This window comes from Monodelphis domestica, chromosome 1 (genome assembly GCF_027887165.1).
Source record: "Monodelphis domestica isolate mMonDom1 chromosome 1, mMonDom1.pri, whole genome shotgun sequence".
NCBI classification, from domain to species: Eukaryota; Metazoa; Chordata; class Mammalia; order Didelphimorphia; family Didelphidae; genus Monodelphis; species Monodelphis domestica.
In genome coordinates this window covers 536,857,926-536,880,775 of record NC_077227.1, presented here as the reverse complement: position 1 = coordinate 536,880,775, position 22,850 = coordinate 536,857,926, and the positions used below count along the sequence as shown (strand labels likewise).

At 38.4% G+C, this 22,850-nt stretch overlaps 1 protein-coding gene and 1 pseudogene across 8 annotated transcripts in view; one reads left to right on the top strand and one right to left on the bottom strand.

The window, feature by feature from the left end:
* The window catches only part of LOC100618350 (26S proteasome regulatory subunit 10B-like), a 29,290-nt pseudogene extending 14,603 nt beyond the window's left edge, over positions 1 to 14,687 (bottom strand).
* The window catches only part of HPCAL1 (hippocalcin like 1), a 212,288-nt gene continuing 203,408 nt past the window's right edge, over positions 13,971 to 22,850 (top strand). The window contains exons 1-2 of one of the 8 annotated variants that reach the window (XM_056813308.1): positions 13,971 to 14,075; positions 14,376 to 14,746. The gene's annotated coding sequence lies outside the window, so the exon portion shown is untranslated. Of the gene's footprint in view, positions 14,783 to 22,850 lie in introns of all 8 variants that reach the window. The other 7 variants (XM_056813309.1, XM_001371928.5, XM_007476139.3 and 4 more) reach the window with 7 other exon arrangements.

The window sequence follows — 22,850 nt, the reverse complement described above, 5'->3', positions numbered from 1 at the left end:
CCTGGTGCAGTGCCTGGTACTAACATTTCCAGGAAAAATAGTTCTGTTGTTTTTAACATGGGGAAGACAATAAGCACTAAAATATTGATTGATTGATTCTTGAGTGTAGTGTAGAAGAGAATCCTGGGCAGATACAGCTTGAATTAGATAGACTTTGAAGTACTTTCCAACTCTGAAATTCTGAAAGTTCTTTGCTTTGTGTCAGGATGCTTTCAGTCTATAGTTCTTAAGAACTTCATTTTTCAAAAGGAGGAGGAAATGATGGGAGGAACTATTATTTTGAATTTAATTCTGAACAACAAATAAAAAGTTGTCAAAATAGAAATGTTGGGAATCTTGAGGACAAGAAACTAGCCTCTCCAAAAATTTGTAAAGTCTATATGTGGATGAGAGAAAGAAAATAAAACTAGTCATTGTCTTAGGTGAATTTTTGATTTTCAGAGAGTAGGTTTCAGAGGGTTCAGAGAAAGAATAGGTCAGATCTCATTGCCTAAAATTCTACAAGGGAAGTTGGTCCAAGAATTTTAGGAATCCCTCAAAAATCAAATTCTGAAGAAGAAAAAAATTGTCCCAACTGGGAAGGAAAAAAAGGGGAGCAATTGTCTAAGTAAAGAATCTTGAGTCTATGAACTTGGGGGATTTTATACATATTCTTATAACTATTTAAATATGATTGGTTTGCTTTGAAGTCATGTGTGTATTTTATTTTATGAATTTAAAAACACTAAGAAAGGATCTATAGAATTTCATTGGATGCCAAAGTCATCCAGGATACAAAAAAAGAAATAATCCCCCAAAATGGTCCAAAGCAATGGTATCAAACTCAAATAGAAATGGGAGCTACTAATCAGTACATAAAGATCCCTACAGGCTACATATTACTTAGTTTTCAAGTTAATATTTTACTATATTTTTATTTTGTAAATATTTCCCAATTATATTTTCATCTGGTTTGCTCAGCCCCCAGGAATATTAAAGGTCTGCGGATTTTTAAATTAAAGACTGAATGTTTGATAACTCTGGTCTAAAAAGACTGATATAACTTAATAATTCAGATTTTAGAAGGATATATCCAGGTGACAGAAATAAAAGCAGGTAATGGTTCAGTTCACTTAACCCAAATTGCCTAACCCATACCACTCTTCTGTCTTGGAACAGATAGTATCAATTCTAAGACAGAAGGTAAAGTTTTTTTTTTTTAAAAGAATACTGAACCCCATAATGATGGAGACCTATGGTGAATACTGAAGATCATGAGAGGCATCTTTACCTATGTTGGGGGCAGGAGAAGGATCAAAGAAGGAATAGGATAAGATTGTTGATCAGGGACAATGTCAATGAAGTGATGATAATGAATGTCAGCAGGAAGAAAGGAAGTGCCACCCAACTCTTGGGTTGCTTCTCCCCCCACCCCCATTCCCCCAAGGAAAATGACCTTTGGACCAAGATAAACAAATCAATAATGGTTAACAGGGAGTCCAAACTCAAAATAAGGGAGGAGATGGTAAGAAAGCATCAAAGCATCTAATAGTACTCAATACATTTGACTTCAGGGCTGAATGAATTCCATGCTGAGGTACTGAAAGAACAAGTAGATGCTGTTTGTTGATTGTCATTTGATTATGTTTCCTTTTTTTTTGGTAGACAATAGAGAATAGGAGAGGAAGTATGGTACAGTAGAAAGCTGATTTTGGAATCACTGACCTATGTAACTTTGTTTAGGTCACAGAACATCACTAGGTTCTTCATCTATATAATCAGGAGGTTGTGCTACAAGATAAACATCAGAAGACTTGTACGAACTGATACAGGAACCAGTAAAATGATTTATATAATGACAGTAGCCATGTAATAACAAACTACTTAGAAAGACTTAAGAATGACACAGTCCCAGAATGGTTAATAATTTTTAGTAGAGGGTGAGTTTTTCATAGGTTAGTCATTAAAATTTTGTAGTTGAAATACAACAATGGTTTTTCATGCCATTGGTTATGGTTAGAATCCATGCTAACATAATAAAAATGATAGTTATTTTTATTATTTCTTTGCTCTTGATTTTTGGGTTTGTGACTTTTTCTTCTACGCCTTCTCCTGTGTATGGAGGATTGAGTTTGGTTGTAAGTGGGGATTTAGGTTGTACAATAGTAGTAAGTTTGGAAGATGTATTTTTAGGGTTGGTAGTTTTTTTTATTTATTTGGGGGGAATATTAATAGTTTTTGGTTATACTTCCATAGCTACAGAGGAGTACCCTGAAACTTGAATTGGTAATGTTGTGGCTTTTATTATGTTGTTTGTTTTGTTTATAGAATTGATGTGATATTTTATATCTGGGGATGCCCATATTGGTACATATATTGAATTGATTTTGCTGTAATGAGTTGCATTGGTCAGGATTTTAGTGGTGTCTCATTGCTTTATATGTTACCCACCTCCTGACAGAGAGGTGATGGATATAAAATGCAAACTGAGACATATTTTTGGACATGGCTCATATAGGAATTTGCATTGCTTGACTATGCATATTTGTTACAAAGGTTTTGTTTTTCCTTTTTTTTCCCCAATGTGGAGGCTGAGGGGGAGCAAGAGAGAGAGAAAAAATTTTATTTAAAAATTTTTGGAAGAGAAATGACAGTCTGATTATTTTTGTCTTGGACTGGTCTCAGGCAGATCTTATTTTGTTTGTTTTGCCTTTGGATTTTATGCTTTAATATTATTTTATGCAACCAGGCTTTCTTTGGATTGTTTCCCTCATCCTTCACTGACATGAAAAAGATGTCAGACCTGCTGTGCTTTGTACTGTGGGTGCACCAGACCTTATGTTTTACATATGGGAAGCCTCAGTGAGGTTCTGAGGGAAGAGCCCATTTCCTCTCTCCTTCAGGGTCACTGAAAGTCAGTACAGGGATTTCTCTTTGGTCCATCTAGGTGAACGAAATCCCTGGGTTTGAAACCCAATGTCTGAAGCACCTAGCTTTACTGCCATCATTGTTTTTCTTCCTGGCACTGGTTTGATGCAGTAAAACAGCCTGTGCCAATGACCAGGCAGGGAGAGGGAGAGGGAGAAGGAGAGGGAGGGAGCTCCAAGTCTTGGTAGGGAATCACCCAACTCCACTGGCTCTCCTGTCATAACAACCATCTGTCTTCCTGTTGACACTGCCAGCAAAAGCCAAGAGAGGCTCCTTTAAAAAGTACCTGAGAATGAAGTTCTTGCCATTTCAAAAATAGTCTTTAGCCAAACGGACACAGAGTAAAGAGCCAGAGCAAAAGCTATCTGTGGTTGTGGGTATTTGCAATCAGGAGGCTGTTGGTGGGCTCACTTCCTATGAGGCAATTCTTCTCATGGTCATGAGAATAGAATGATTCCCATCTTGATTGCACCATCCATGATCTCACTCCTTTGATCCATGCATCTTTTGTTCTATGTGTGAAAGAAGATCATGGAACGTCAGGGACCTTAAATTATCTTGTACCTTCAGATTTCACTGAGTCTCAAAGAAGTTAAGGAACTTGATTAAGGTCACATGGAAATAAGTAACATAAGTGGGGCTCAAACTTATATACTCTGGAGATCCATTGCTCCTTTCACTACCCCATACTGCCTTACCAAACTTTTGTTCAGTGTTTTGTCCTGCTCTCTCTCCCACTAACATCTCAAATAATAATAATCATTCATTCATTAATGTTAATAGGTATTTTCCCAGATGCAAGACATTTACTTTTAATAGCAGCCTTCTAGAGAGACTTCCTCATTAAAAAAATAATAATAATTCAAAGTGAAATCAAAGGGATTCTAGGAATCAAGGCAGTGTGCAGGGGGTAGATGGTGAGTGGAGGGGGCAGACTGGCCTCTCCTTACATCATTGTAAAACATCTTATCAGGTGAGACTAACCTCTCTTGATAGAGTTGATAGACTCAGTGGGGGATGGTTGTTTTAGACTTAATAGATCAATATATTCCAAGGCAGAAAAGTGGTAAGGGTTGGGAAATGGAATTAAATGACTTGCCCAAGATCACCCAGCTAGGTATCTGAAGCCATCTTTGAATCCAGGGCCTCCTAGCCCCAGGACTGGCTATCTATCCACTAAGCTTAACTAACCCTTAACAAATGATTGTTGACTAACTGATTCCACAAATTGTTCCTATTTTTTCCTTTGAGTCTAAAAACAGAAGAAGGCAAAGCCCTCTTCTATTTCATAGCCTTTTAAATCCTTGGAGACAACTATTAGGCTCTATAAGTTTTTCTCTTCTCTAGGTTAAATAGGATATTCCTCATCAACTTTATTATCCAGATACTCAGGTTTAATGGTGTCCTTACCAAAGTGTGGGGCCTAGAACTGGACCCAAATGTGACCTGATCAAGACTATCAGTTCCTAATAACTCCTGGTTACTAATCCTCTCAAAGCAGCCTTAGATTACATTATTTGTCAGTTGTTATCTCATAAGACTCAATTATTAAACAAAAACTTACTGACAAGTATTTTTATTGAGGTGCTATGCTAAGTACTATGGGGGATAGAAAAATTAATTTCAAATGTGTGGAGCTTTAGGAGATGTCACATATACAAATAATCATAATACAATATACAGTATAAAAGGGAATGAGAGGCACAGAGGAATTCTAAAGAAGGAAAAGTTAATTTTGATAGCAGAGGAGGGCACTTGCACAAGAACTTGCAGAGGAGATAGCTTTGAAGTTTGACCTTGAATGACAGGCAAAACTGGCCTAAGGTTTTGAAGGAGGAAGAGAAATGGCAAGATTCACAGGTTCATAGGATTTAGAGCTATAAAGATCTAGAGGTCATCTGGACCAGGAGTTCCCAAAAGTTTTTTTTTTTTTGGTTTGTTTGTTTGTTTGTTTTTGCTTCCAGTTTCCAGATGCCTTAGCTTTCAGTAAAATTTTCTATGCTAATCAACACAAAAGGAAATCAATTCTAGTTTATCATGCATAAGCACTTAACTAATATTAAGAGGTTAAATTATTTCAATAGGATATTATAATTATTTAACAAATATTCCCTGTACCCCTTGAAAAGCTTTGTGCAACTCCTTAGGGTATATGCTACCCTGGTTTGGGATCTCTGATCTAGTCTACCTCTTCAGAGGTACTGATTTAGATCTGAGATTTAGAGTCAAGTTCTCTGAACTCATATGCAATGTTCTTTCCACTAGAGTACCCTGCTTCAGAGAGTTCTTTTTTTTTTTTTATGAGTATAGAGGGATAAGAATTAGCAACATATCTTTGATATTCAAGGAAAACTCTTTCATCAATATTACCCAGTTCAAGATTGAGGCTAGGGTTGAATTGGCCTTGGTAGGGATGAAAGGAAGGGGTGATGGGTATAGAATGAAGAGAGGAAAATCAGACTGTTCATATGAAAATACAGATCTTTGAGCTCTGTGTTCTTGTAAGGAAAACCTTAGGATCTCATTTTAAAGGACATGGTTCCTATTAGGCAATGTTATCTTGATAGAGAGTGATTAGTGAAAGGTAAGAGAATATAGAATAGAAGGATCAGGCAAAGCATGGTGTAACATACATGTCTGCAATCATTGCTTCTACTGCCCTAGGCTAATGAACCTCTTGAGTTCAGGAGCTCTGAGCTACAGTGTGGTTAAAGCCAATTGGATGTCCATACCAAGAGTGGTGGTCTTCAGGCTGTGAAGGGGCAAGTCAGCTGAAATCAGAAAAAAAGGAGTAGATTAAAGTTTCTATACTGATCAATAATTGGGATTGGGTCCAAAGGTAGCCAATATGCCTCTGAGCAAGAGGAGGGAGGAAGGAAGGAAGGAAGGAAGGAAGGAAGGAAGGAAGGAACGAAGGAACGAAGGAAAAGAATGGCAAGGGGAATTGGATAGAATCCTGCATGTTTGTCGGACAAGCATCTTGGTGGCAGTTGAGAGACAGCAAAGGATTGTGGGTAGAGAACTGTGAGCTGAGGAGAATTCTGGTCAGCCCCAGGACTTCCAGGTGTAGAAGGGAAGTTCGGAGGACTTTTCCTGGGTGGCTGAAGGTGATCCAAAGCCAGGAGAGGGAGAAGAGCCAGAGTTTCTTGCCTATCTGTGAACCTGTTTCCATCAAGGAATCTTCTACTACTTTTCCTTCATCTTCCAACAAGAACACATGACTCAGAAGAAATTGAGTTTGGATTCTCTCAACTGAGCCAGCCTTCCTACTTCTTTCTGGGTCTCCCTCTGCCTTCCTTGAATTTGACTTAGATATAGAGATGAGAGATATTAGCTTAGAAATAAAGAAGACTGACAGATGGAAAGGAGGCAGAATCCTTTGGGATTCAGACTCAAAGCTCTAGATCCAGCTGTTGGGGTTTTTTAGCTTGTCAGGGCATCCTTTTCCCTTTTCTCATCAATAACTTCCTTTCCCTTTTCCAAACTAAAACTTAGTTTAAATCAGATCTGGATTTGGCCTATCTTCAAGGACAAAAAGGAGTTGAGTGATAGGGGACAGAATTCAAAGGGTAAATCCTGTCCCATCTGTGGCAAAATTAGACCTGGTCTGCCACAACCCCTTATAGAAGAGGTCTTGACTACAAACTCTTTGCTCTGAAATAGCTGTCTGAGATATAAACATAGATAGACAAACAAAGATAGAAAGCCTCTTTCTATCTCTCTAAGATTGCCTCAAGCTCTGGTGTCAGCTAACCCCTCTACCCTTCAGTTTATACCTCAGCATCCATATTTCCTTTACCACATTTCCCCTCAACTGTTTCACTGGAGTTTACATCTTTCTAGTGAGATAAAGCCCATTCAACCCCCTCTCCATTTAAAAGAAGGGAAAAGCCTCCCCTTCCTTTTTTTTCAAAAGGAAGGAAGGAAGGAAGGAAAGAAGGAAGGAAGGAAGGAAGGAAGGAAGGAAGGAAGGAAGGAAGGAAGGAAGGAAGGAAGGAAGGAAAAGAGGAAGGTAGGGAGGAAGATTAAACATTTGTGGAAGGTTAAACATTTACATGTGCCAGCATACCCCTGCATATAAGAATGTATTACTAAAATCCTGGTATAATAGAAAGTGTTGAACTTGGAATCAGGAGACCTAGGTTTGAATTCTAGCTCCATTACTTACTTTCTTTGTGACTTAAAAATTTCTACCAACCTCAGGTTCCTCATCTGAAAAATGGGGATAACAATATATGTACTATCTACTTAGTTGCTATGAGACAAGTTTAAAGTTCTATAAAAATGTGAGTTATTATATTTCAATAGACCTAATATAGATGAAAAGGAGGACCTAGATACTTCCATTGAATCACTCCATCAAAATCATTTCATCAGGGCATGACAAGAAGTCTGTTCAGATTGGTTGAGGGATTAGTCATGGCCTGTCAAGCTTGATTAAAGCCATCAAGCTAATTTGGAATAGTGGTTTAGAGCATATGGTAGCCTAAAGGAAAAAGTATAGTTTCAGCCAAGCTCCTGAGAGGGAAATGATTGAAGGGAGAGGACAATAACTTGCAACTCCCTTCGCCCAACCTTAACTAGAGAAGGAAGAGAAGGACTTTGGAAACTTTGAAGGGCACAAAATTTTGGACTTTTCATCTCTATCTTAGTCCTAGTGGTAAAACTGGACTTCATGAAGTGGTACTCCAAGAAAAGAGAAAAGAGCATCAAGCAAATCAGAAACTGTGAGTTACCACTTTCAGGAGTATGTTGATAATGTCTCTGGGGAAAAAAAATCTACACAACATACTTTTAAGTCTAATTTGCATTATTATTGTATAATTAGAATTTTGTTCCCTTGAACTACATTTCCCAGCATTCCTCTTTCATCCCCACCTTACATCCTTAGTCTTTGTAGATAAAAGTTTCTGTAACCCAGTCCTCTCTCTCTTCTCCTGCTATTGGGGTCTAGGTAAACTCCTCTTTACTTAGGCTATCACCTTCCTCTACTTAAAGTGATTATTAATAAATCTTATAAAATATAATACTTGGAGTATTGAATATTAATTTTTAATCTAACATTTCTTTCCCATCACTTTCTTAACTCTGGATATTCAACAAAACAATAAACAAACCCCTGATTTATAGCTTTTTCTGATTATGAGGTATAAATGCTCATGACAAAAATTTACCAATTGGCTCTTTTAAGTCCTGACACTCAGGTACATTTGCCACATTTGTTCTCTAAACTTGAACCTATATTCCCCTGGATTGTGTGTATATTGGTAGGAGAGTGGTACTGGTGCTGGGGGAATGTTTTATACCAAATATGATTAGAATGCCACCTAAGCAAAATATCCTTTTATAAAAGCTAATTGAGTCTGGCTGGCTAATTTATATCAAACAATAATTATGGAGGAAAGCATACTGGTAGAAATTCATGACCTAAGCATTAGAAACTCCCTTAATCCATTAGGATTTGAATGCTGTGAGATATAGTGAACTTCCTTCTGAGAACTCAGGATGCCAATGATTTTTAGTGGAAAAGACAGATTTGGGATAATTGATAGTACAATTAAATAGATGTTCTAGATTTATGGTGCTAATTCCAAGGTCCAGAGGGGTGATCCGTCTCTCCTGCCCATCCCCTAACATGTAGTATCAAATGCTCTCTAAATGATTTATGTGGTAAAAAGTTATCCCCATGTTGTTAAAAATTGAAAGTAAACCCCAACATGCAACTTAAATCTTTCTGATAGGATTTATTGAAGCATATGAACTACAGCAAGAAATGGACCACATCTTGGATGAACAGTGAATGCAAGAAGCACTCAAGTTACCAAGACCATCTCAATTTGAGTTCCTGATGAAAGAGTACACCCCTCTGGGTCTAAATAAAGCATTTTTGTTGTTCCTAGACGATTCTATCACAAATATTTATACCAAAGTAGAATGAATAGTCTCTGGCAGAAATGTCACTTGAGTCTGGATTGCTCCAGCTTATATGGTGGAAAAGCTCCCCTTCCAGTGTCATTTCTTGGTAGTGAATCTCTCTTGTTCTCAGGTATGCTTGAAGTTTTGAGAGTGTTAATCTAGGTAGCAAATGCTGGAGCTCAAGGATTGTAATTTCTTTGTGCTAATTGAGCAGGGCACTTGTGGATAGTCTTTCTGAATCCTGATTGGTGTTTCAGACAATTTGGCCTCAGTTCACATTCTAGCCCTCAGAGACCTTAGATATAGATACCTCTGGTCTGGGAGGGAAACCCACAATAGACTTGTTCTCATGTGATCCATAACATTGGGAGATAGCAGTTATTTCATAATGGGAAGCTTTTAAAATTTTCATGCTAATAAATATACTAGTAACTTTGATAAAGGTAACTGTTATTTTTTAATGTGAGATGGGCACATTAGAAGAAAAAAGTCTTGTTGCACTTTTGGTAAGCAAATTTATGAAGCTACAAAAGGAAATGCTTCAAAGAAAATAATAGTTCACTAACAGCAAATGGTGTTAAAGTGAACAGAATGCTGGGTCTAGCCTTAGGAAGACCCAAGTTCAAATCTTGCCTCAGGAACTTGGTAATTGTATAATCCAATAGGTCAATGACTACTCTGACTGCCTTAGTTTACTCAACTGTACAATGGGGATAATAGTAGCACCTACTTCACAAGGTGGTTGTGGAGATCCAATGAGATATTTGTAAATAAAACAAAAAATCTCTTAGCATAGTGCGTGGCACAAAGAAGATGTTTTGTAAATGCTTATTCCCTTCTTCATTTGTATAGATAGAGCTTTAAGATTTGCCAAGTACTTTACAGATATTACTTTCTTTTATTCTCATAACAACCCGAGAAATAGATACTATTATTATTCTCATTTTACAATTGAGAAAACTAAGGTCTAAAGGTTTCATGACTTGCCTAAGGAGACCTAGTCAGTGACTGTCTGAGACTGGATCTGAACTCAGGTCTTTCCGACTAGGTGCAACTCTCTTTCCTCTGCTTTTAACAAGCAAGCATAAAAGGATTATAATAAAACAAACTTAATTCAAAAGTTTCTTCAATTTAAGGAAAGATTCTCCCCTCAATGGATGTCATACTTGCACTTTAAGCATTCAATAAATTGTAATAATAACAATAATAAAAACATTGGGATAAATAAATAAATAAAAATAAATAAAATCACTTGGCTTATCAGTAACAGGTAGACTTTCAGATACTAAAAGTATACCATGAGGTAGATCATAACCAGACACTGGATGGTGAGCAGTGGCTTCAGAATGGATTGACTGACAGAACCCACTGAATTCATGGCTTGATAACAACTAGTAAGTAGATCTCTAGCCAGGACCATCATCATCCCTGTGCTGTTTAATATTTTTTGTCAGTGACAGAAATGACATAGGCATCAATGACATTTATCTGCTTCTCAAATGTTCAGATGGTTCAAATTGAAAAGTGCTAGCCAATATGGTTGCTGACAATCAGGTTGTGATATTTGCTGGAATCTAATAAGATGAAATTTAATTTAGGACAAATGGAAAGTTTTACACTTGAGTAAAAAAAATTAACTTTACTAAAGTAAGATCATATATTTGTCTAATTTGCAATTCATGTACATAAAAAAAAAGAACCAGATATTTTAGGAGACTGAAAGCTCAATATCATTCAGTGGAGTGAACTGGCCACAAAAAGAGCCAATGCTATCTTAGACCATGTTAAGAGAGACAGGCAAGATGGTAGTATAATTTTATTCTACCTTAGTCAAACCATATGTGGAATATAGTGTTCATTTCTAGCACCACATTTTTGGATGTACATTGCTAAATTAAAGTTTCAAGAAGAGGCTATCTAATATGGTGAAGGACTTTGATATTATGCCATATGAAAACTGACTGAAGATACTGAGGATATTCAGCCTGGGGTAGACGTAGGGGATAGAACAGCTAACTTCAAATATTTAATGACTATCAAGTTGAAGAGAATTGAATTTGTTTTCCTTGGCCTCAAAGGAAAGAACCAAGAGCAAGGGTGGAAGTGACAAAGGCAGATGTTGCCTCCATATAAAAAAAATTTCATAATGATTAGAGCTATCTGAAAGTGGAATGAAATGTTATAGGAAGGAGTAGGTTCTTTCTTATTGAAGATCTTCCAACAGAAGATAGTTGATTACTTGGGTATGTTGAAGAGTAGATTCTTACTTAGGAAAGGGTGGAGCTAAGTTGACACTGAGGTCTCTCCTAACTCTTGAGATTTTGTGAATATGAAGTACACTGAGCAGAGATGCCATAGTTCAAGACTGAAGTAGCAGCAACCACAGACACAACATCTGGTAGGGACAAATATCAATACTTTTTTTTTACTTACAGTGGCATTTATCTGGTTTTTTGTTTTGTTTTTGTTTATCTGTAATTGCCAAAAAATAATACTTTGGAAACAAAAGTAGCCCATGTAAACAAAACGATCATAGATTTTCCCAAATGTTTGGTTTATAGCATTTTCTAATTATAAGAGCTTTGTAGACTTTTATGATTTTTTTGGAAGGGACCTTAGAGATCATTTAGTCCAAGTTCCACATTTTCAGATAAGGAATCCATGGCTCAGAGAGGATAAGGGACTTGTTCAAGGCCACAGAGCTAACTCTGAAACAGTCTTGTCTCCAAATTCAATGATCATTCCATTTAACTACAGTGATTTAGATTGAGTGAGTTTATTGAATTTAATCATAGTCTTATAATTATTTGACAAATAATATTTATTTAGGTGCCTGAGTAAGTTTTAAAGTGCCAGGAGACTGGATTCTAGTTCTGGGACTGCCACTGTATGACCCTCAGTAGATGACTTAATTCAGCAAATCAACAAACATTAAATGTATACCATTAAGGATATAAGGATATAAAAATAAGATATAATATATGTTCTCTAGGAGATTGCCTGCTATAGCAGGGTAGATGATATGTACATAAATGATTGGAGTACATTGGCAGGTTATAGGAAGTAGGGTAGGAGAGCTACAAGGCCCTATGAGAGTTTAGAGGAGGGATGTAAACTGGAGGGTTTAGGGAAGTTTTCCCAGAAGTTGTGGTATTTAAAGACTTTGAAGGCCATACTTCATCCTTCAAATATGTAGACACATTCTTTTTTGTATTTCATTTCTTTGTTGTATATCACCTTTCTCCTGTACTGGACTATATGTAACCTCAAAGGCAACAGCTCTACTAATTCATCTTACTTTCAGCCAGAGCAGAGGTGAAGATTATGCTAAGCCTTGAACATAATAAGTCTTTTAATGATTAATAAAAATAAAAGACCTGAACCTATCATGAAAGGCTTTGCAGAAGGAGGGGAATTGGATTTGAGTTTCTCTTTAGTTACCAGAATGATTTCTCTGAAGAGACCAGGTAAAAACACATAAGATTTATAGTCAGAAGATCTAGGTTAGAATCAATACTCTGTCCTTTACTGTGTGACCCTAAGCTTTATCTGACTTTGCTGGGCTTTTGGTTTTGTTTTGTTTTTTCTCATCTGTAAAATGAGGGGTTTGGACTAAAGCAGAAGTTCTTCAAGTTTTTCTTGAGTCATGGACATTTTGACAGTTTGATGAAACCAAAAGACCCCTCCTCAGAATGTTTTAAAGTCTATAAAATACAATACAAAGAATTACAATGGAAACCAATTATATTGAAATTGGGTTAATTATATATGTAATATAAATGCATGTGAATATATGGAAATTTATATATGTAGGTGTATATTAAATGTATAGTTCATGAACCCTAGGTTAAGAACCCATGAGGTGATCTTTAATTTTTCTTGTAGTTCTACATCCTAAAAATTTAAGCTTTTATTTATTTTTTTTGGTCAAATAACAAACTTGATTTGAAACTTTATTTAGAAACTAAAGCTTTTTTTTTTTTTGTGGAGGTGGGGAAAGGGCAGTGTATGCATTTGAACTTCCCTAAGAAGACACCTATTTTTTCAGAGTAACTCAGGGGATCTGTAAAGCATGGGCTTATAATCTGACTTGCCCATTTATTCCCATAAATGATTCACCCATTTGGGGAAAATGGAGAGGAAAGGAAAAATCATTCCCTGAAGAAGATACTATGACAGGGAGATGGGGTTGGGAAAGTGGTCAATGGAGCTAGGTGGAATAGTGAGAATAGTGTTATAGTGAATAGATGGTACCCTCCAGATGTCTTCAAGTCATCAAATATTTATTCATAATGGCACATATTTTCTTATCTTATGATATCTTAATTATTATTATTGATTATGATATCTTAATATTCACAACAGGTCTGTGAACTAGCTCGTGAAAGTATTATTAGATCTAACATAAAGGAGAGTAAAGAAAGGAAGACTCACAAAAGAGGACCAATTAGTCTATGGTGATACAGATAAATATCTGAGTCAGAAGTAGAATTCATTCATTCATTCATTCATTCATTCATTCATTCATTCATTCATTCATTCCTTCAAGCATACACTCATGAATGCAGACCAAAAAGGCCATTTATCAAACACCTACTATGTGCTAGGTGCTTGAGGATAGAGGGGGAAATGAGTCATTTGATTTATGGTACAATTTAAGGTCTAACACCATTCCACCTCCGGAGTCCAAGAATAATAGCTAATATATAGCACTTTAAGTTTAAAGAAGAGCTTTAAAATAGTGTGTCTTATTTGATCCTCACGGCAACTCTGTGAGGAAGGAAATAGGTAAAACGATCTGCGTTTTACAACTGAAGAGACATGGGCATGAGGCATAGGCAGATTAATTTGCCCAGGGGTAATACAACTAGCGTTTTGGGCTAGGATTTAAACCCAGGACTTCCTGACTCAAATCAGGTGCTCTTTTACAAGGCGCGGGGCTGGCACTGTGGATAAAAACCTGAACCTAAGGAGGACACTCTATACTCCAGAGAATCCCCGCTGGGTGTTCCTTGCTTTCTAGACTCCGGGCACCCGCCCCTCGCCCAGCTCCCATGGGCAAGCTGCTCAGGACTTCCTGCCTGCTGCAGAGGTTCGGTGCAGAGGCTGGGGACGGGGGCGGGGCAGGGGCGGGGCAGGCGCGTACCAAGTGAGCCGGCGCTACAGGAACCTCCTCTCCTAGTCGCCCCCCAACCCTCTCCCTTGCCTTTGGCTTCTTCCCTCCTCCGCAGTCCTCAGGTGAGGAGACGGAGGTAAGGAGGCTAGAGAAGGGAGGGGAAGGACCAGAAGGCGTGCGCTGGTTGGGGAGGTGTCCAGCCGTGGTGCCGCCTCCATTTCGGCCCCGCCCTCGTAATAGAATCTGGTCGGGAAGGGTGGGGGCCTGAATGACAGGTCAGTCCTAGCGCCCTTGTCTAGAGGTGAGGGTCACTGGGGAGTGATCGCTGCCTGCCCGTTCCTCCCTCCTAGTCCTCTGTCATTACTCTTTCCCGACTCAGCATCAAACTTCAGCTCAACGTGTTCCACCTCCTTCCTTCTCCCGACCCTTTTGGCAGCTCCTCTCCCCTATCCCCGCCTCCTCGGCTATCCTCCGCCTCCCTCCCGCCCGCCCTCTCCACCCCCCAGCCACCGCCTCCTCCTTCCCTCTCTCCCTCCCCCTTCCCCATGCGCCTCCACCTCGTTTCCTCTTTTCTCTCCGCCGGTTTCCTTTTGTTTTCCTCGGTGGCGATGAGCGCAGAGTTGAAGCGGTGGCTAGAGTGAGAGAGGGGCCAGCGCTGCTAGCCTGCTAGCTGGGCGCTCTGCGGACGCCTTCTCCACGTCGTCGCTCGCAGCCCCAGGAGAAGAGTCCCAGTGCCGCGGTCAGGCATTGGGAGCGGGAGGCGGAGCAGGAACGAGAGCCACAACTTGGGGGACCTGCTGCCTATTGGTAAGGACCTGGTAAGGAGCTGGAGGCAAAAGTGGGGTGTGTATATGTATATGTGTGTGTATGTGTATTTGTAGAGCTGGCTAGGTTGCGCTGTTTCTGAATGTCGGCCAACTCCTCTCTGTCCCTCCTAGAGGTTTTGCTGGCCGGAGGGTATCTTCGAGGCTCTAGGGACCCGTACCCAAATCAGCGTAAGTAAAGGAAGCCGTCACCCCACAGCGCGCATTTTCCTAGGCTAGGAACCTAGCTAAATTCACTTAGCATGAAATATTGCGGATTAAAGTAATCTGCGCCTGTGCCTCATCCCAGTACTAAACTACGAGCTTCCTCAGGACAGGGAGCATTTTTTTTTTAAATCTATAGAGAGCTGGGTTTTAAGCAAGAGATCCCGGGTTTGAACCCCGTCGCTGTCACTTACTAGTCACGTGACCTTGGACAAGTCGTTTCTCCCTCTCTGGCCCTCAGTTTCTCCAGCTGGAGAGTGAGTTTCTGCGACTGGATAATCTCTAAAGATCCCTTACAAACACCAACATCCTATGATCTGAATTGGGTATCATTCTTTGAGCCCAGTACTGGGCTCTGCGCCCAAAAGGCACTTGATAGATCTTGGTCGAACTGAATTTTTTGAACGCCCCTCTCTCTATGACTCCTTTCATCTGGCCTCACCCTACTGCCTGTGCACAGTGCAGGACTTGAGACCCCTTGCCCCGGGGGATGAATATTCTAGGCGAGATTGTCTCTTGCAAGGGAGGTGGGGGCACGGGGGGGGGCGGGGCTGGGGGGAGAAAAGGGAGTCCAAGGAATCCGAGGTTGCAGCGCAGTTTGGTTGCTGAGTTTGTGCCTTTAGGTCCCCTTTCCTAACCTCACAGCCTTGAGGGAATTTCCTTAGTGATGAAAGGAGGCAAGCCGCTCCTGATTCCCGGATCGGGAGGCGGTTTTTGGATGTTTTGCCTGATGATTTCCCTGAGATTCGAACGCTGCAGGTGGAGAACGATGAGACTTGAAATTCTCAGGCAAAGGGGAGGGGGCGCTTGACTGCAGTTTATGGGGTTGGGAGCTAGTACCTTGCATTCTTATATCCTTGCCTGCTGGAGATCAGCCCGGATCCCTTGATCTCTCTGCAGCTGGGGTGGGGGGAGGCTTTTATCCCAACCTTTTCTTCTTCCCTAGTCTTCCACACCCCCCATACTCGCTTTTCGGTAGTGTTGGGTAATACTTAAAGCTAAACTTCACTGACCTTCGTTCATTATTTTCATTTTTTCTAAAGTATATTTATGTTGCTTTATAACTGGGTAGTTTGGGGATTTTCATTTTGTTTTGTTTCTGTATGGTAGCTTCAGCCTTTTTTAACTTAATGGGAAGGCCCAGGATCTGGGAAACTTTAAGCCCTGGTTAATCTTTTACCTTCTGGTACACTTTAAAGCCAGGGCTTAAAACTGAAAAACTCTCCCCTCTCAGATTCCCAGATTTTATCATTGGAGTCACAGGATTGACTCTCCCTAGAATGATACATCCTCGGAACCCACACTACGGAGGGTCTAGGGTGTTTTTCTTGAGGGACACACTGGGGTAGAGACTTCCCTCTTGTCTCGAGGGCAAACTGTAGTAATTAAAAAAAAAAAAAAACCTTTCTAGCTCCTCAAATGCTAATGCTTGTGAAATGTTTGACTCGCTGGCTGTGAATGACGGCAAGTGGGACTGCGATTGCGCAATCCTGGTTACTGGACTCAGTCAGCCCTGCCTTAGCTCTTCTCAATTCAGCTTGGCCCCAGTTCTTAGTCACAGCTGAATGCCCTTCCCATTTCCTCCCATCCAGTATCAGAATCCTTGCCCTGCACAGGACTGTTGAGCAGAAAATGTCATCCTTCTTCCTGTGCTTAGTGACTTTTCATAACCAAAATCTCCCTGGTTAGGAATTGCCCTTTTCCACTCCACTCTACATCCCTGAAGCAGGTGTCAGTCTCTTTACTGATCAGTAAAAGGATGGGGGTGGTTATATGGCACCCCCTAACCAACCAGATCTTCATCTTTCTTTATGTATTTGTTTTAAGTCTTCAGTTTTGAAGCCTCCCACTCATAAAATTACACTCTGCTGAGTGTGTGCCTCAAACCATTACCTCGATTAGGCTCTCTCTCTCTCTCTCTCTCTCTCTCTCTCTCTCTCTCTCTCTCTCTCACACACACACACACACACACACACACACACACACACACACACACACACACACACACAGTAGCTCTTGCCAACTCTGCTTCACTGTTTCCTACTGTCACTGGAAAGTAAAGCTATGGTAACAATCTGCCTCAGCTTTGAGATGTGCCTCTCCCTTGGGTACTGCTCTTACCACCTGATGCTACCAGGGGACCTCCAATGGTTTTCAGGGATGAGCTGTTAATCCCATTTCCACTAGCTACTTCCTGTGTTTCATCCCATAAATTTTGAGACTAATAGTAAAATGTTAAAACAACACCACCCAAACAAATCATTGGATCTATGGAACAGGAGACCCCATCAGTATTTAAGAGAGCTCCAAAATGATCTGCTTGTCATCCATGTCATGACTACAAGTTGGAAACCAACACCTTGGTTTTGTTGCAGTATCAGATTTGATTCCCAAATCATAAGTATCCCCTTAGTAAATGGTTTCAGGGAAGCAGGAACGCTTTGTGGCTTTTGAGACTGAAAACAAGAATCTCTTTTGTTAGCTTTGTGTAGTTTAACTTTGGAGTGGATTGAAGAGCTTAGATGATGGGTGATATGTTATGTGACCCTAATCCTTGATTTTTCTTCTTAACTTAGTGACAGTGATATATCTAGTATGCAACCTATTTTTGATTTTTTATAATGATTTTGCATCCTTCTTAAGAAAATTGGTTTTGCATCTATGAATCGTCTTTTTCAAATCCATAATCAGATAATCAGATTCAATAATAAATTTTTTAAATTAGTCTATCTTTCATAGCACTGAAGACAGACCAAATGCTTTTTTCTTGTTGAACCAGCCTTTTGTTTCAAGCAAATCAGTATTTTGATCCCAGATCCATTTCTATTCAACTGTAGGCTCTCTTAGAAAAGAACACGTAATTATAGAGAGGCTTGGTGGTTTCAGTAGATAATGTACCAGATTGAAAATCCAGGGAGCTGTGTTCTATTCTTGGCTTTGCCACTGACTTGTGGTATGACTTATGCCCCTTTCCATCACTACCCTCTGTCTGAATAATTTTTTTTTCCTCTTTATGAAAAAAGAAATCAACTTTGTTGTGAGAACATTTTAAGAATATACTGTGAGTTGGTCTGCTCTCTGTAGGAATAAGAATAAGATAAATCTCTATAAAGCATTTATCAAACCTCTCTGTAACAAGTTTTGCCAGGACCCCCCCCTCCCACTCATTTCCAGTTAGGTATGCCATGGTATGATTTTAGTATTATGACACAATATTGGATAGTCCTTTGGATATACTATCACTTTGGTGGCAAGTTTGATGCTGAAGTAGATAGAAATATTAGAATTTGGAACATTAAGGCTTATGGTTTCTCTTTGTGCTGTCTGATATATGTATATATCTCTGAGAATTAATCAGATACACTTGTTGATCCAGATTTTTCCTCTGGTTTATGCAAACTCCATCATGAGTTTCCTTGTCACTGGACATATTTAATCAGAGCCTTAGTAGGCCACTTGGTGAAGGTGGCATATGTGAGATTCACATCTCTGCTCAAGATGACAGTAGAATAAGAATAAGAACACCAAATTGGCAGTTAACAATATTGGACTTTGGCCCTGATTTTTGTCACCATTCCTTATGACCTTGAATGTATCCTTTGTGGATAAGACCTTGTGACCTTGAATAAGTCCCTTCTTTTCACTAGACCCCTCTTTTCTCATATGTAAAATGAATGTTTTAAATTAAATGATCCCTGTGATTCTGGCTCCAACATCCACCTTTCCTTTCTTCCTCTTATTCCCTTTCCTAGAAGAGGCAGCTCTGTTTCCTCACAGTATGTCTTTCAGTAAGTCAGGTATGAATGATTTAAGAAGTTGGGGAGATATCATTGTGGTGAGATACTGAGCTTAGGTATGACCCAATGATGAAGAAGAATCCTTGTAGAAAGATCCAGGCTCCAACAGGTAAGATATACTTAAAGCCACTCAAATTACTTTAGAGTGGTATGCTATTTGTATTAGAGATAATTACTCTTAGACATACCTAAATTGTGTGTGTTTTAGGAAAATGCTTTAAATTCCTGCGTTGCAAGTATAGAGGGTGAGGATTATGCATTTTTAAAGTAACTTGCAAACATAGCTTGATGTTATTGGGCCTGGGAAGTTGTAATGTAATGACCATGGCCCTGTTATATTTTTAAGGACATAACATTCCCATATCCTCCACTAGATTTGTCATATGTTCAAATATATGTATTTATATCTTTTGTAAATTGAATTGTAAAAGAACAATTCAATGCAACAACCGTTTCTTTCTTTTTTTTTAATCCTTACTTTCTGTCTTAGGACCTATCTGTTCTAAGGCAGAGGAGTGGTAAGGGCTAGGCAATGGAGGTTAAGTGACTTCTTAAAAGTCACACAGGTAGAAAGTGTTTGAGGCTATATTTGAACCCAGGACCTCCAATATCCTAGTCTGGAACTCTATCCACTGAGCCACCTAGCTGCCCTATAACAAACATTTCTTAAACCTCTACTTGTGTATAGAGGAAGACAGCATGGTGTAGTGGAAAGGATTTGGAATTTGAGGACCTAGTTTCAAATCACTGTTTTATGGATGGCTACCTATGTTACTTTGGACAAGTCACTCCTACCTGTTTGGTCCTGAGTTACCTCATATGCATCTTAGAACACTACAAAAGAAACAAAACACCATCTTAAACAGTAACAACTAATTTATCAAGGCCTGGAATACACATTTGGTTCAGACAGAGATTAAAAAATTGGCAGGCATATGTTTTGGTCCTTATGTTTAATCTTTTTTTATAATTGAAATGTTTATTAACATAACAAATGGCAGAAATAATTTTAATCCTCTAATATCCTATTGTTAATTCCATTTATAGTTAAGTAATACTCCCAATTTAAAAAAAAACATTTTTTCTCAATTACATGTAAAAACATTTTTTAACATTTACTTTTTAAAATTTTGAGTTCCAAATTCTCTCCATCCCTGCCCTCCTCCTTGAGAAAGCAAGCTATTTGCTTTAGATTATTTATGTGCAGTCATGCAAAACATATTTCCATATTAACCTAGCCATATTGCAAAAGAAAATATATACACATACCCAAACAAAAATAAAGTAGTAAACATTGACTCCATCAGTCCTTCCTTCCTTCCTTCCTTCCTTCCTTCCTTCCTTCCTTCCTTCCTTCCTTCCTTCCTTCTTTACTTTCCTCCTTCCTCCTTTCCCTCCTTCCTTCTCTTCTTCTTTCCTTACCTCCTTTCCTCCCTTCCTTACTTCCTTCTCTCTTCTCCTTCTTTCCTTTCCTGACTCCAAGCCTGGCACTTCATGGGTGTTATGGATAATTTCATGCTTACCCACTATATTTACTAGGCTTGTATTCAATGTTCTAAAGAGTACTTGCTATGTTTTGTTTTGTAAATAAAGCAAGATAAAAACATGTAAAACAAAAACAAAAACAAAAAACCCACCTAGCTACTGTTCCATCAGTTCTTTCTCTAGAGATAGATAGCATTCGGATCACTTTACATTTCATCAGTTCATATAAGTCTTCTCAGGTTTTTCTGAAACCATCTTGATCATAATTTCTTATGGCACAAATAATATTCCATCACAATCCTATACCACAACTTATTCAGCCATTTGTCAATTGGTGAGCACCCCTTTCTATTTTCAGTTCTTTGGCACCTATAGTACTTTTTCTTTGATCTCTTTGGGATGCAAGTGATATTGCTAAATCAGAGGACATGTACAGTTTGATAGCCCTTTAGTCACAGTTCCAAATTGTTCTTTAGAATAATTTGATCAATTCACAATTCTACCAACAGTGTATTAGTTTCCCAATTTTCTCACATTCCCTCCAGCATTTGCCATTTTGCTTTTCTATCATATTAGCCAATTAAAAAGGTATGAGGTTATACCCCAGAGTAATCAAGAATGATAGGGTGGGGTGGCATCTAGGTGGCTCAATGGATTGAGAATCAGGTCAAGAGATGGAGGTCCTGAGTTCAAACTTTTCAGACACTTTCTACTTGTGTGACTGTAGGCAAGTCACTTAATTCCAATTGCTCAGCCCTTACCATTCTTCTGCCTTGGAACTAATACACAATATTGATTCTAAGACAGAAAGTAAGATTTGTTTTAATGAATGATTTAGGACATTTTTCATATGACTTTAGATAGCTTTGATTTCTTCTTCTTAAAACTGCCTTTTCATGTTCTTTGACCATTTGCTAACTAGGGAATGATAGTTCTCTGAATATTTGAGAAACGAGACACTTGTTGGAAATGTTTTTTTCATTTTCTTGCTTTCCTTCTAATCTTGGCTACATTGGTTTTGTTTGTTTAAAATCTTTTAAATTTAATGTAATAAAAATTATCTATTTAAAATCCCATAAATCTCTCTCTTTATGTTTGAACTTTAGGCAGTTAGATGAATTAAGTGAATGGAATGATGTACTTGGAGCAAGAACATCCAAGTTCAAATCTGACCTCAGATTTTAACTTACTGGTCATATAATCCCGGGCATGTCACTTAGGTTCTGTTTGCCATAGTTTCCTCATCTGTAAAATAGTGAGTTTCCAAATGAGATAATATTTGTAAAATACAAACCTTATAGTTCTATGTATATGCTAATTATCATTATTAGCAATCATCATTATCATTATTCCCTCCCAGGATTGTTATGGGATAAAATGAGATAATATTTGTAAAATGCTTTACAAATCTTAAACTGCTATATAAATGTTAGCTGTGGTGATGATGATGATGATGATGATGATGATGATGATGATGATGATGATAATGATACTGTGGATGCTTGCTTTGTGGTTTGGATAGAAGAGATAACCAGAGTGATAGAGGTGTGGAAGATAGAAGTATCTTCTATAAGTTGACTGCTGCCTCATAGTACACAGGTCTTAATTTTCTCCTCCAAATTCATTTTCTTCCTTGAAACTACCCAATCCAGGTAGGATGCTTGCAAGGATTTATGACATTGCTTACATGATAAAGTCTCCTTAAACCTGTCATCAGTCATTAAGAAGTATTCCACCCATCAAAATGTACTATTGATTTGAAGCTATATTAAACCCTGACATTTGAAGGTATTAAAATTGAGAGAATTTTATGAAGTAGAAACATATTCTGACTATATGGTAGAGGAGCAAGTAATGGTGGAAAGGTACTTAATCTCATCAAAATAGCTCCCTATCTACATATAATATGATGCATATTTAAGCCTAGAGAAATTAAGAATAAAATTCAATGCAAGCACTTTGATGGCAAGAACAGTTTTGTGTTTTTGAATCTATAGCACCATTCTAGAAAGGATCAAGGGATCATAGGTTTAGAATTGTAATAATTTTCTGAATTTCCCATAATTGTCACCTCTTACTGTCTAGTTATATTCTATTTCTTTCATATTCTGTAATTTATTCAGCCATTCCAAATATGAAGGGTACTCAGTGCCTTTTACTTTTCAAAAGACATTGTGATGTAGTAGAAAGAGTTTTTTGAACTTAGAATCAGGAAGCCTATATTTTGAGTCTTAGCTCTGATATATATTAACTGTGTGACCATGGGTAAATCACTTAACACCTCTGCCTCTAATTTTCCTTGTGTATATTAGAATTTATGATAATATTTTATAGCCTATTTTGTAGAATGTTTATGCACAGTTTAAAACATTAGAAAAGTGTGCTATTAGTAATAGTAGTAGTAATGATAAAAGCCATTTTTCTTCTGTTATTTTTGTCTTTCAAGAAAAGTTGAGAACCAGTTATATAGTTGAAGAAATGGAAGTACCTAAATGAAACTATCTAAGGTCTAATCTAAAGTCATTTAGCTATTGGTAGACTTTCAGAAATACACCTTTTCCTCAGCTCTCTGCTGGTAATCCTTTCACCAAACTCTTTCTT